Below are 13,763 nucleotides of genomic sequence, written 5' to 3' on the forward strand. Positions count from 1 at the left end.
CCCGGTACATCACTTGTTTTGAAGTCCTCCCCTGGTAGCTGAGTGGTCAGCGCGACGGAATGTTATGCCTAACGGCCCCGGTTCGATTCCCGACTGGGTCGGAGATTTTTTTCCACTCAGGGACTGAGTGATGCGTTGTCCTTACCATCATCATTTCATCTCCATCGACACGCAAGTCGCCGAAGTGGCGTCAACTCGAAAGACTTGCATCATGCGACCGATCTACCCGCCGGGAGGCCCTAGCCACACGGCATTTACATTTATTTTTACTTGTTTTAAAATTCCACTCGTTAACAGCCAAGGAATTTGCTTGTGCTGTCGTTGGCGGGTTCTCTTCAACGTGATGCAGTACACCGTCTCCCAATTCGGGCGTGCGGCGTCTCCTTGGAGTACCATAGTCACAGCTGTTGACGCTGAAGGTATCCTTTCTCGAAGCCGTTGGGCAATTGTGGCGGAAAGGGTATGCGATGGAGTCGGTGTGGAAGACGATCTTGACGAAGGCGACGAGCAGCTCTTCCATCACCGTGAGCTTCGCCATTCAGAAGGATCATGTCGGTGTATTCTGCAAACGTGTACTCAGTCATGTCACTCTAACACTCACAGACACGTGAATGAGGCTCGAACCAGCTCAGAGAGGCAAGACAGACGTCAAATGACATCAGACGAACCGACGTAACCTCCTCTCATCATGACTACCTTGTTGCATACCTACCTGGCAAAGATGTTTTCAAACGGCTGTAGCACGGAAACGATACGTTTCCGGACATGGATTCCTATTCAAAATGTTATGTACTCACTCCACTCGACAAGTCCAAGCAGTTTGTAACGGAGATTTCTGAACACCCTGTACACTATGTGATCAAAAGTATCCGGACACTCCCAAACACAGACGTTTTTGATATTGGGTACATTGTGCTGCCACCTGCTGCCAGGTACCCCATATCAGCGATTTCATAAGTCATTAGACATCTTGAGAGCAAAACGGAGCACTCCGCGGAACTCACGGACTTCGAACGGGGCCAGGTGATTGGGTGTCACTTATGTCATACGTCTGTACGCGAGATTTCCACACTACTAAACATCCCGAGGTCCACTGTTTCCGATGTGATAGTGAAGTGGAAACGTGAAGGGACACGTACGGCACAAAAGCGTACAGGCCGACCTCGTCTGTCGACTGACAGACACCACCGACAGTTGAAGAGGGTCGTTATGCGCAATAGGCAGACATCTATCCAGATCATCACACAGGAATTCCAAACTGCATCAGAATACACTGCAAGTACTATGATGGTTAGGCTGGACATGAGAAAACTTGGATTTCATGGTCGAGCGGGTGCTCATAAGCCACACATCACGCCGGTAAATGCCAAACGACGCCTCGCTTGGTGTAAGGAGCGTTAACATTGGACGATTGAACAGTGGGGAAACGTTGCGTGGAGTGACGAATCACGGCACACAATGTGGCGATCCGATTGCAGAGTGTGGGTATGGCGAATGCCCGGTGAACGTCATGTGCCAGCCTGTGTTGTAACAACAGTAAAATTCTGAGGCGGTGGTGTCATGGTGTGATCGTATTTTTCACGGAGGGGGCTTGCACCCTTGTTGTTACGCGTTTCACTATCACAGCACAGGCCTACATTGATGTTTTAAGCACTTCCTACTGTTGAAGAGCAATTCGTGGTTGGCGATTGCATCTTCCAACACGATCGAGCACTTGTCCATAATGCCTGTGGCGGAGTGGTTACACGACAGTAACATCCTTGTAATAGATTGGCCTGCATAGATTCCTGACCTGAATCCTACAGAACATCTTTGGGATGTTTTGGAATGCTTACTTCGTGCCAGGCCTCACCGATGTCAGCATCGATACTTCTCCTCAGTGCAGCACTCCGTGAAGAATGGGCTGCCATTCCCCAAGAACACCTGATTGAACGTATGACTGCGAGAGTGGAAGGTGTCATCAGGGCTAAGGGTGAGCCAACACCATACTGAATTCCAGCATTCTCGATGGAGGGCGCCACGAACTTGTAAGTAATTTTCAGCCAGGTGCCTGGATGCTTTTGCTCACATAGTGTATACTGTAAACAATAACCTCACACTTCCTTCGGATACTCATGAAAATATCTTTAAATTTATCGACTTTATTTCGTTAAGATCGACTTATTGACCTATAACTGCAAGGAAGACTTACATTCAGTAGCAAAGGTGGTCCGATACTCCATAAGCTCGTATTTTTTTCGACTAAGCGGCAATGCAGTACGGTGTGAAATGCCTCCCTGAAGTCAAGAAAACCAGCATCAACATGAAGGTCGATGTCAACTTGGGCCTCATGGAGGAACAGAGGAAGCTGAGTTTCATAAGATCTCCATTTGGGGAACTATTTTGATCTTTATAGAGGAGATTTTTGTTCTCCAAAAATGTCGTGCTACGTCAACATAGACATATTCCGTAATTCTACAACAGATTGACGTCAGCGATGTAGTCCTATAATTATCTTCATCAGTCTTACGATCCTTCTTGAAAACGGGAATAGCTTGCGGTTTCGTCTCTTGGTACTGTTCGTTGCTCCAGAGACTTACGATAAACTGCTGCTAGAAGGGAAGCAAATTCTTTCGCTCGATATCCGTAGAATCTTACAGCTAGCTCATTTAGTCCAGATGCCTTTCCACTACTAAGCAACTTTAGTGGCTTTTCTGTTGGGCGATCATTTATTACAGTATCTGCCATTTCGGCGTTCGTGAAGTGATTTAAAGGAGGGACCATATTAAGATCTTCCGCTGTGAAACAATCCTGGGAGGCCGATTTCAGAATTTTGGCCTTATGTCTGTCGCCTTCTGTTATGGTGCCAGTATTTTCACTGAGTGACTGTGTAGATGATGTCAAACCGCCTACTGATTTTATATAAGACCAAAGCTTCCTTGGGTTTTTAGACAGGCAAAATTTCACTTTTAAAGTCACTTAACGTTTTGATTGTTTTAGATACAGCAAGTCTAGCGTACTTCACGTGCACTTTGGTTCTTATGCCTCGACAGATTGTCAATTTCGCAGTTATATTATAGGAGTAAACAGTAGAATCTTGCCCCTCTTTTATAAATTACTGCGGACGCCCACGCATTTAAAGCAGCGTTCAAACGTATCTGTTTATCGTGGAGTCAGCAACGTCGAGGTTGCGCCACGAACAAAGGGATGTTCTTCACATGGAACTGCCGCTTCAGTTTGCTGGAGCAACAGTGATATCCTCTGTAGTGGCACTATTATCGCTAAAGAAGCACTTTTGTTGGTGGTGGGTTCATTGTATGAGGAGTTTTCCGGTTCCTCCCTCCGGTACAAAACAACGAAATCGTGTAGTATCAAAAATTAAATAGTAGCTGATCAGTGGTTATTAATACTTAAAATCAAATGGCGTTACTACCGTTGTTGACGTACATCAGCCCTGTTACAGAATCAACATGGTGCACACGTCTCATATCAACTGAAATGTTTCCCACTTGGCACAAGTGGCTCGAGTACATGATCGTGTGATATTTCGTTTCTGGGGCGCATAACTGCGCGGTTATCAGGGCCCATACAAGTTCCCAACGTGTGCACTGCCCAGTCTCCACACTTTCTCGAATGATGATGAAACGGTGAGGGTAACACAAAAACGTAGTCCCGAGGCGGAGAAAATCCCTGCTCCGGCCGGGAATAGAAACCAGGGCCCCATCAGCTACGAGACCACGAGCTGCCGGCGGATACTTACGTCATATTGAACGTGTCGCTTCAAACTATCGTGTTAACGTTGCTGGGGACAATGGAGTTGCGACTGTATTCAGGGAATTACTGAAGATGTGCAGCACTAATGTCATCAGTCAAATTTAAAGAAACTGTAACGTAACTTCGTGTTTCCGAAACGTCTGTTTGTCACAACCGCTATGTTCAGACTTGTTCATAATGACTGTTATAAACTGTTGCCTCGTGGATTCGCTCACAAGTACCACCTAATAGTCATTATTTACTTTTAGGAGGTGGTTCAGTAAGATGGATCGTAATTTTGAAAGAGCTTAGTCCTGTTCACGGTTCAGTTATTACCAAATCTTGCTCGGTTGAATTACTCAAATTCTCTGAAGCCTGGTGTGAAAATTTTTGCAAAATGTTGCTTTTCAATGACTTTAATCAACCATACATGGTACCGTGATACCCTCTATTTCTCTTTCCGCCGCACTGAAACACCTTTCAGTGGAGGCACTAGGAGCTCGAATACGTACTACTGTGCAGGGAGTTACCATGTTGGTTGAGCCTACGGATGTTCTCATTTTATTCAGTTGCCGTAAACATATTCCCTAGTTTCTGTTTTGCTTTTGTGGCAGAGATAACTTTTTGTTCTGTTTGGTTTGAATGTGTATCTATGGGTTCATATCTTTTCTAATTGCGTGATTGGACAGGTTGTTGTCCAAAATCAAATGTGTTTTACTATATTCTATAACCTATTCGACTTCCTGTCGAAAAATATACACTCTAGGAAATCATTTTCCTTACTTTGGGTTACACAGCCGCTAATAATTCCACGTTTCAACCAAGGCTGAAAGTTTTGGACGAAACATTTACCTAATAAACTCTGTTGGCTTGATCCTGCTTAAATTTTGGACACCACATTCTATGTACTTGCTGTCACTGATTTGATTCATGTTGACAGGGTGTGTAGACGACGGCTAAGACTTCAACTTATGTAAAGAGGAAGGCGCAAATCTCAACCGTTTTTCAGAAAATCGAGTTTGAAAGTTTTAGGTATGCGTATATATACTAGTGTGTGGTCGCTGAGAGGTAAGCAGTCGGTAGCCATGTGTTCAAGTGCTTAGTTTCGTAGGCGCAAGATCTCTGAATCGAGTGTCGTTGTTGGCGCCTTTGTTTTTAATTATTTTTATTCCCACGTACCTCTAGCGACAGATTTATTATGGCTGTGCAAATTACCACTACTTAATGAATTATTTATTATTTGCTGAATATTTATCCTGAAAAATAGGAAAACAAAATATTTTTGTAAGGACATTGGAAATAAAAAAGGATACACGTCAATCTAGAATCAAATCAGAATTGTCTTTTTACTTACATTATTGTACCTACATTTGTATCTTGTATGGAGCACTGCAGGAATCGGTATAGGAGATCGTAGAAACATGTAAACAATAATTATTGTGGCATGCAGCACACTTAATGAATGTAGAGTTTTTGCATGAACAATGTTTTTCAATGTTTCTACTGCGAAACAAACTTGGTTTACGTCCATAAACGGTTCTTGGTCATCAGACAGGGTCACGACCTACCGCGCATATCTGATCACTTCACGGAATACTGCTGCAGACAACTGATGGTGTACGATTAATCGAATTTTTATGCAGTCTTCTGTTGAAGCTGTCTCTTGTGTTCGATGAACGAGGAATTTTGTACTCACTTTATAAGGTTTTTCACTTGCCTGTAAAGATAAATGTTGCAGTGCTTCACCAACGGAGTACATTTTGGAATAATTACTTTAATACCGCACTTCGGAAGACTCCCTCTTCGTCGAACAAAACCGGGTTCGTTTGCCCTCCCCATGAAGCTAGGAGCAAAAGAAATTGTTCTTTTCTCAAGCATGGCTTCAAGACGTCAATTAAAAATTTCCTGTATAGTACTCCTGTGAATTTGCCGGACTTCGAAGATGTTATTATAACGTTTTCATATTTGCGTGTGTACTCATCAGCTACTTTTTGCACCCTTAGTCCAAATGAGCCAGTGGTCTCTTGCAAGCAAACGAAGACCATTGGTAGTAATTTTCAAGATCGGATGACAGCATATTGAACAGTATGCGAATGTATCACCTAGTGGATATCCTTTCACTGCACGGGAGCCACCTTTGTTCTGCGTTCGGCGACAGTTCGGTCATAAACTGATTGATATTGGCATCCTGGAACAAACATTCATAAATAAGCAGCGTATGGTGTATAAAGGTAGTATTGCAATTGTGGTAAATGAATCAGGTACTTCTATGTTCAATTCATGTTTGATTAGTGATAATAACAAAAGCCTTTTATTTTGGTGTGAGGGCTCAAGTCTGCATTTGAAAATTTGCTGCTGCATCAAGGACATGCTGCAGGAGGCGCTTTCCATCTCGGATAAAAATCTGGCGATTTTTCTCTGACGAATCCGACGTCAGGTTTCTCATCATCTGTTGATTACTTTTTCGAGCTCCTATGAAACGATCATATTTACACGAATCAATTGCTTTAACTTGTTCTTGCCTTGTTCAACCTTGCTTTGTATGTTCTTCCCACCTTTTCAAAGTTTTTATACTTCCATTCTACTCCGTCCTGGGTGCTCTATTGCTAGATTGACGACCCTAATGTTGTAATACTGCTGTCCACCTCGAGTGCATCTCTTCGGCCTGGTAAACGTCCAATGAAGATGAAGTGACTTCTTCATTTTCTTGAAGCACACTCTCTTCATCGATGTCTTGGTGTGCAGTTAGTTCGTCTTTTAATACGAGTTGTTTCACCGCTAGCATTTGCAAAATTCTGGGAAATATTTCTTTTCCAATTTCCATGTGTTCTTGTGTTATTACTGAGGAGGTTTCGAAGCGATGACATCGTTTAGCAGAAGGAGTTGTTCACTGTAAGAAAGTGCCCTTTTTAATCGTACTAATGAAACTTCACAAACAGGTTCACGTTGTCTTGCTGTTGACGTACGAGGCACATCAATACACTTACTCGTAAAATCAGACATCTTGGAGGGTTGACACAACTACGTTAGGGGCTAACCTACGAGTGAAGTATTCTTCGCGTTTGTAAAGACTGTTCAATTTCACCCTCCACCAATCGAAAATTGTTTGTAAACATGCAGCTGTTTCTCTCCGGTCAAAACTGACAGCAGAATTACCGGGGAAATGGGTTTATACAGTGAGTCGTACCGTAACTTTACCGATACCGGGAAAATGGGTTCATGGTAGGTTGTAATGTCCCTACAGGAATACGGCCATAATGGTAAACTACTTGTTTATATGTGAAACATTAGTTAAATCGGCTGTAGCATGCTTCAGTAGCTAGCATGATATTATGTAACTTGAACTGCACTGAATATGAACTAAATGTTCTGGATGGAAACGTTAAGGTTTAAATAGATCAATTTCCTAACGGGTTATGAGTAATAGGGCACCAAATATACGAATTAGATGCCCTCGTAGATATTAATTTACTTCACTTACTGACAATGATTATCTCATACTCATCTGAGAACCAAAAATAATTTCAAGAAGTGTATAGCGTATTACAGTGGAGCGTAAGCTCATTTTTGCAGGGGTGACATTATTAAAGTAACCGTAACAGCTGCCATTGGAATCGATTTTGAGTTCAAAGAAATAATATTAGAAGAGTTAAGTCCATATTTTAACATAATATCACCAGCATAAGATATCCACTTATTCCACATTACCAGGTAGAGCCATCACATGTCACTAGACACGTTCGTATTTATCGTTCATTAATCACCATGGAGAGACACATTATCAGACTATTCCAGCGTCTTGTTTTATAGTGCACTGTGCGCTTTAGAGTAACAGAACTACGAGTGTGTCCTTTATTTTACTTCTGGAGGGCGTATCATTGATGTAATGCTACAATAAAGTAAAATAATCCCCACGAATTAGACGTAGGTGTCTTGTGTAAGAAATTATTTCAGCAAGAAAATTGCTGTCCCATGTGAACATTCAGTTTCTATTGATTTTTAGCCTCCTCAGATTAAAAGGAAAAAGACAATTGTGCAAGCGTGTTGTTGTGTACCTCACGTATGTTGTAGACGCATTTGATTTACCATAAAAAATGGTCTGCCTGCTGTGTTTCGAAAAATTTCGCATAAAACAAGTGCAATGTAATCCTCGCCTATAATATATATAAAACAGATGAGCAATGGTTTGCAATTCAAGAAAAGGAATGTACATGAAATACTTTAAATTAACTGTTGGTTATTTGTAAGGCGTACAACTTCTTTATCGTGTGTTTCTGTATCAGAGCATTCGTGTCCAGTTGCAGTTGCTGCAATGTTATTTCTTTGTAATACAAATAGCCTAAAATGATCCAGTATAAAATAATTGTAAAATAACAGTGTTGTTGTACATACAACGTAATTCCTAACCTAAAACGTGTAGGAGAGTTTATTTAGATATAATCACTCATTATGCACAAGAAAATGATTCGTTTAGCAGTTTGACTCAGTAAATTTTATTCGTTTCGACTGTCGAGCACTGTCGATTTAAACTGGCTACCAGCTTTACTGACTTTTTCAGAGAAGATTATTATGGGATTTGACGTGGACACTGCAAAGCGTTTGGTGACGTTGCTCATGAGGCCCTGACGGAGCTTCCCCCACCCTGTAGCTTCTCCCACCACATAGCTTCTCCCACCACAACTTTCTCCCACTACTGCCTGTGTGCCCCCACTACACAACTCCTCCTACAATCCAGACAGCGCACAGTTGACAGTTTCAGTGAGGACTCGGTGAATAGCGCTACTTGGCTCAGCTACAGGTCTTTGTTCGAGTTCCATACAGTCTCATAGTTTCAGTTATTTGCTCTACAGTGCATTATGTCGTCGCGGGCTGCCAATACAGTAGGACTAAACGCAATTATGTGCTACTTTCCCTGGTTTCCATACTACCATAGATATCAGATTGGGTTTGATATAGTTGTTAATCACCCTGATGCACAAGCAGATCCTTCAGTGGCGGGTCAGTCTCAGCGCTTGATTCATGTTCGACTGTACTTCCCTGATGGTTTCCTCTGTAATCCTGCAAACTTCGCTCGAATGTCACATCCCTCTTCATCTGAGGGTGGTGCTCCACACTTCTATCCTCCACACCCTCATTACCATCCACCAATGTACACAAATGCAACCCCACCCTTTCATCATCATGTTCCAATGGGCTTCCAGGGACCTATGATGTGGCAAGAACAAGTTGATGCTCGTGTGATTGTATATGTTGTAAATGGTCAGCCAGGGGAGTTTATGGTAATTGATGACACACCATATGAAGTCATTCCAAAGTGTAAAGACTGCAATGAATTTCATAGTGAGCCAGAACACATTCACAAGAAACGATCACAAGGTGATCCAGAACACAAACCTTCACAGCACCAGCACCCACAGTTTGGACCTCCACATCAGCACCCATCAACATCAGGAGTCACAGGCCAAAAGGGCACAGGCGCAACACCATGTACAGCCAGTGAAAGTGTCGCCACAGACCCCAGTGAGTATAAAATAATGCTAATGAGCCTCTACAGTTAATAATTTAAGCATATTACACCATGTATTAACTGTAGAAGTGTTTTTAATACTTCCTATCATTGTGTTGCTGTAGCCATGAGTTGCACGAAAGTACTGCCTAATAATTAACTGTCGGTGCTGCTAACTTGAGACAGTTGGTGAACGCATTGTTCCCAATTAAGATTTGAAGTAATTGTGTTACATAATCACTGTGAACCTTCCTTAATCACTAACAAAATTCTTACTTAGACAGAATGTAATAAGGCATCTGAGTTTGATTTCGAATTTTGATTATGCAACATTTATGAAATTTTTTTGAGTGTGATGCATACTGAAGAGCTGCTTACTTGCAATTTCCAATTCTAAGGAAAACAAAGAATTTTCACATATGCAGGTCTTACATACATAGGATATTCTGTACAGACTGCAACACTGACTAGAATCTGATTTTTTCTCTGTGATTTGCATTTCAGTGCTCTACATTTAATACAATTTCCTGTATTTTATAGCCATTCAGCTCTAGTTATCGATACTGTGCAGGAATTACATTGATATGAACTTATATTGACAGTTATTGAGGAACAATTAACTCTATTTAAATACATGTTTGATTTCGTCATTTTCTGCTATGTACACTAACAAATCTTTTACCTAACACTTCTACACATGAGTTCTATTAAACACAGTGGGAAAATATTTAACAAATTGCCTGCTATCATTCAGTGGTACCTAATCTAACGCTGCACTACTAGCTGTGGACCTCCACCCATTATTGGTTATAGATAGATACAGAAATTTTTTATTCAGGCTAATGGATGTATCTAAATTTTCAGCAAACAAATGTTATTAAAACAGTGTGGAGCCTTAATTCACAAGCTTCAATGTTCAACAGTATGTTGCGTACTCAAAAACCACCCAGTGAATCACAAATCATTTGCACAAAAGATGAATTCTTACATATAAATTTTATCAGTTTGTGAATCACAATTACACACAAAGATACTTCATATAATATTTAGCTACAGACCTGAATACAACATAATATGAAATTGAAAAAGTTTATGAGCACTGCACAGCATACAGCATCCGAGAAACATTTCTGTACTTGTCATTTCTTTCTTTTTCTACTAATATTAAACTTTTTATTGTATGTGAACTTACTAGTTGTGCAGCACTAAATCAGTTTTCAATAACTTACCTGTACAAATGATTTATTATCTGCTTGTTAAATTTTCTACGTTTGATAGGCAATTCAGAGAAAATTGTGGATTTTGCTCCCGAGATTGTCAATAACTGGCATATCTCACTTATCTATCATTCTCGTATGAATCTTACCACGTGCCTTAATGGTATAATAAGCACAGTAGGCAATAGGTGGCTCTGCACAGTGTATCCCTAAACTGTCATACTGTTAATATTTTTTAATGTATGTTTGTTTACATTGTCTACAGAATACATTACTACATGTCGTTAATTAGAATGACGGTGCTGTACACTAATCCTGCATTTCTTTCCCCAGAAAACCAAGATAACCCTAAAGTGACTCAGCAGATAGCAGGGGAACCTCAGCCTGAGCCACTTGAAGATGTGCAGGGAATACAACATAAGAACGATACTGTCACATTGGATTGCAGCCAGGCTACTGTTGCCACTATCACTAAGGACATGGATCATCTGAATATCAGTGCTGAGAACAGTGATGGAAATTTGGTTCAGGGCAAGGGAAAGCTCAGTGCAGATCCAGATACTGATGAAAGCGACTAGATGGATGAGTAGGCTCAGCATGTTTTTAACATATGCAGATTATCAAATTGGTTGGTTCTAGCACTCATGCTGCACTAAACTCTACATACTTACCTACAGTGTGTATTTCGAAGTTAGTGAGTTGTGTGGTGTAATTGAGAAACATAGAAATATGCAGTAATGATTGTATTTTGCTTTCAAAAGTGTGCTAATTGGATAAATGAAAAATAGAAGTACATTATCAAGGATCTCATCATGTAGTTGGCTATTAATTGAAAGAGAGATGGAGTGCGTAACACTGACATAATTGTTGCATACTGATACATTTGGTGTGCCAAGAACATGAAAGTAGTAACTGTTGCATAACATGTTAAATATAAGACAAATTCAGTATATATTTGTAGTTGAGGACAGAAGTTATGATCACTACTGAAACAGTCCAAGTTATAGTCAAATACTAATTTCGATATGTATTCTCTATGTGACAGTGTGTGTTAAAATGGTGATAGGTTTTGCCAACTATACTTAAAAATTTTACCTACTGGGAGCAATGATGCTGATGGTAACATAGAAAGTGTATTAAAATATCTCCTTGTTACATGAAAACTGTAGTAGGATTTATTACTAGGAAACATATTCTTGCCATACATTTTTCAGTGAGTTGTATTTCTCTCTCTGTCCTATATAGTCTTTTGTATAGATCTGCACATCAATGCACTCATTCCCACATAATACTAAATGGTTATACTATGTGAAGTCAACAAGTTTGTAAGGATCATTTGCTTTTGTGAGAGGGTAACAAGGTTCATTGTTTGATATGTCCAACTAATTTCTTATTAATTTCAGTTATCTCACCCATACTACATTCATTCCGTACATATTTCTGTGGTCAAATGAGATTCTGTCCATTGTCTTCCAATTTCTGTCACAATTATGTAACAGATTTGTCAATTTTTTTAGTGACATACATGAACTCTTCAACACTAAGTGGATATTTATTGGTATTTTCTGTTGCGCTTCAAGTTAATAATGTTGTAAAAAATCTGATATTCCATTTCTTGATGGCTGGCATTAAAAGTTGTTTTTAACATATGTTGCCAAAATATGGCCTGTAGTGTAATATAATTTCATTTACCACAATAGTGGCAGTTTAAAGGTATTTATAAGCAAGCACGTAGTATTCGTCTCATGTTTGCAACAGAGATAATTCAAAAATTTTTGTGTGGATACGTAATTTGTGAGCTTTAAAGAAAAACAGCTATATGTTGGCTATGATGACTATTTTGTATAGTAGGGATTAACCAGAAACTTTTCAGAAGGTGATAGATTGTCTACCTAGTAGAAAAAGTGCTCAGCTATGTAGAATTAATCTGCCATTTGTTAACAGTGTGAAATGCTTATTGTGTTAACGTTACTTTTTTTAAGCATTTTGTAGTAATGTATTCCATGTCTTAAGCATCAGTGATATGTGAGGGGAGTGAATAAGGAGGTTGACTAAGTATGGTAATTGTGATTCCTGTCGTACAGGTAACGTTTGACAATAGTTACATAAATTTTCACTGCTCTGTAGAATTTGTGTGATTTACAAATGGATACTTCACATGTTTCAGTTAATCAATAGAAACATTAGTGAAATGCTCATGTGCAATAGTAAAAAATGAAATAGAATTGCTATGTTACTAGAGTTTCAAAAGAACATATCACTGTTTTATGGATTTACCTTAATATGGAAACTTACATTGGAGCTGTCACATCAGGTGGATCATTTTTACTGTCAGATTACTCTAGTTAAAAGAGAGAATTACAGAAAAATATAACTGGACACTGAAACAAATAATTTTAATGAATTATATTGTTGTAATCCTATAATTAACATTTGGATGTAGTCAGTAATACTTTACTGATATAGCTGTGTAGTTTCTGCATAACAATTCGATGTGATTTCAGTTTATTTGTTTTTAAAAGTGACTTGTAAACTTTTTGTGAGAATCAAAGAAAATAGGGTGTCAAAACCATTTTTTACACGAAGCATGCAGAATGAATACTTTGCTTCATTATAATGTATAGTGTCATACGCCTGGTTTGATGCAGATAAATTTGTGAGGAATGTGTTTTTCACTGAATAAATTATGTGCATATTCCTACAACTTCTAAAATACATTACTGATCGATTTTTTATATAAAAAGCAGCTTCACTTGATCATTTTCCTTTGAGCCTTGTAAAGTTAAAAGTACTTGACATCTATACTGCTACAAGATTGCTGACAATGTGGAAAATGTATACAGTCATGATCGTCAACATAATCAGTTATGCTTTATATATCTCTGAAAGTAATTATGGAATTTGAATTTTACCATTAGGTGTATTTTTTCTAATGCATATTTATAGTAATATTTTTATAGTAATATAATAGTATGTCTGTATGTTTCTTATTAATTAAAGGATCCAAATGTTGAACTGGTACCCTTTTGTGTACTTATTTTCTCATTGGTTTTACCCATCTTGTAAGCAATGGCATACCTAAATAAAAATTGAAAGACCTCAGTGGCATATGCTAAGGGCTAACAGAGAGCAAAGTATTAATAGTACTAAGATTCTAGGTTCCTATGGCTCCTGCGATTTAGTAGAGTGAGAAGTTGTAATATATTCTTATGAGAGTATTTTGCACATTATATGAACAAAAGTTAATGTTTGTGTTAGAGCGCTGCCATGAGCACAGTGTTTGAATTCAGTGAAGTATTAAGTATAGT

This window comes from Schistocerca serialis, chromosome 3 (assembly GCF_023864345.2).
Source record: "Schistocerca serialis cubense isolate TAMUIC-IGC-003099 chromosome 3, iqSchSeri2.2, whole genome shotgun sequence".
NCBI lineage: Eukaryota > Metazoa > Arthropoda > Insecta > Orthoptera > Acrididae > Schistocerca > Schistocerca serialis.